Source organism: Salvelinus sp. IW2-2015, unplaced genomic scaffold (genome assembly GCF_002910315.2).
Source record: "Salvelinus sp. IW2-2015 unplaced genomic scaffold, ASM291031v2 Un_scaffold4774, whole genome shotgun sequence".
In the NCBI taxonomy this organism is placed as follows: Eukaryota; Metazoa; Chordata; class Actinopteri; order Salmoniformes; family Salmonidae; genus Salvelinus; species Salvelinus sp. IW2-2015.
Window position 1 is genome coordinate 81675 of NW_019946043.1, and position 2061 is coordinate 83735.

Here is a 2061-nt window from a genome sequence, read left to right on the forward strand (position 1 = left end):
TCAGTGTACTTAAAAACTGAAGACAGCTTCTACTGTGCTGTAAAAGGCATCAATTCTGCTGCAGTGTGTGAGTGTGACTGATACACGTTTCAAAGTCTTCCAAAATCATCCAATCATTGGTTAGTGTTGATTTGCAGTGGAACAGATAGGAAATCTATCTATTATTTCAATCTATGTCCAAGTTCCATGATTGTACTCATCTCATTACTGTAGTGACTACAAGTACTTCACAAACACTGTATTGTTACATTATTGTCTAAGTTACACATATTTATATTAATATTTCATTTATTTCAATCACTAGTCCAAGTTCCATGATGCTCCTCATGTAAAGCTCTATGTATGAACAATGTGTTACATATGTTCCCCAGATGGCCCAAAGAACACCTCAGTGTCAGTCAGTCCCTCTGGTGAAATAGTGGAGGGCAGTTCAGTGACTCTGACCTGCAGCAGTGATGCCAACCCACCTGTGCACAAATACACCTGGACAAGAAGAAGGTAACCTCACCAAAAGCATCAGGACAGAGTTACAGCATCACTAACATCATCTCTGAGGACAGAGGAGAATACTACTGTGAGGCTGAGAATACAATAGCATCTAATAACTCTACTACTCTGAAGATCATCGTAGCAGGTAAAGTTTCATCTTTAATACCTCAAAACAAAACTATATGATTCAATCTCATGTTAATATTTTGAATTTGGCTTTTTTTACTTTGGTTTAATTAAACATTGAGTGTACAAAACATTAAGAACACCTGCTCTTTCCATGACATAGACAGGCTGACCAGGTGAATCCAGGTGAAGCTTTGATCCCCTATCACTTGTTAAATCCACTTCAATCAGTGTGGATGAAGGAGGAGACAGGTTTTACCATATTATATATTGTTTTTAATTTATTAAACATGGCATGTACTCATATCATCCATATTTTATTTTAGGGAAACAAACATCAGTTCTGACTGCAGCTGTAGGAATCATAGTGGTTGTTCTGGTTCTCATCCTCTGTCTCTCTGGCTTCATGTGGTTCAGGTGACAGAATTTTTCAAATGTTTTTATAATTTCCCCTTAGCACTCTGATTTGTTATGAATGCATTCATATATTCATTCATTCATTCATTCATGTGCAAAAGTTTTTTTGTAACATATAAACTTCCACTAGAGGTCACTAGAGAGCATAACTCACTCTGTCCCTCTTTACAGGAGATCCACAGGAGGAAGTGATGTCACAGCAGACACAGAGGTGATGATATCAGCTATGCCTCCACCTCCACACCTGGTGACATGAATTTACTATGTCACAACAGTCTCTCTCATACTATTTTCACTGTTACCATGACAACACCCTCTCTCTCTCTCTCACTCTCTCTCTCTGCACAGAGTGTCCATCCAGACCCTAACAGTGACCCTAACAGTGACATGTACTCACCTCTGAACATGAATACCAGGTCACCAGAGTATGACACCCTGACAGTAAGTGTGTTGTGTTGTTGTGTGTTTGTGTGTGTGTTTGAATCCATAAAAATGTTATAGAGTGGTGTGTAATGTGTTCATTGTGTTTTCTTTCAGAATGTGAGGGACTCCCCTAGTGACACAGTCCCTCAGATAGATGCTGAGCCCTCAGATTATGAGAACTGAAGAGAACCACCACAGAACCTGGACTGAAGAGAACACACCAAAGAACCTGGACTGAAGAGAACCACCACAGAACCTGGACTGAAGACAACCACCACAGAATCTGGACTGAAGAGAACCACCACAGAACCTGGACTGAAGACAACCACCACAGAACCTGGACTGAAGACAACCACCACAGAACTGGACTGTAGAGACTCACCACAGAACCTGGATGAAGAGCTTCAGCACCAAATCAAGCTAGGACTACACCTCTATACTCCTGCTACCATATTGCTATGATATCTAGAAGGCTTTCCAGATAATGAGCTTTAACTTTTTAGAAAATTATGTCATTATTTTATTTTCTTGTAAAGTTAAGGAAAGGGAAAGGGGATACCTAGTCAATTGTACAACTGAATGCATTCAACTGAAATGTGTCTTCCA

At 39.8% G+C, this 2061-nt stretch overlaps 1 long non-coding RNA gene across 1 annotated transcript; it reads left to right on the plus strand.

Moving 5' to 3' along the window:
* LOC112077628 (uncharacterized) lies at window positions 1-1775 on the plus strand. Its single transcript, XR_002895447.2, has 6 exons — window positions 1-67; window positions 372-634; window positions 942-1032; window positions 1204-1243; window positions 1381-1473; window positions 1570-1775. It is a non-coding gene; the product is annotated as an uncharacterized lncRNA (long non-coding RNA).
* Window positions 1776-2061: the final 286 nt, after the last annotated feature.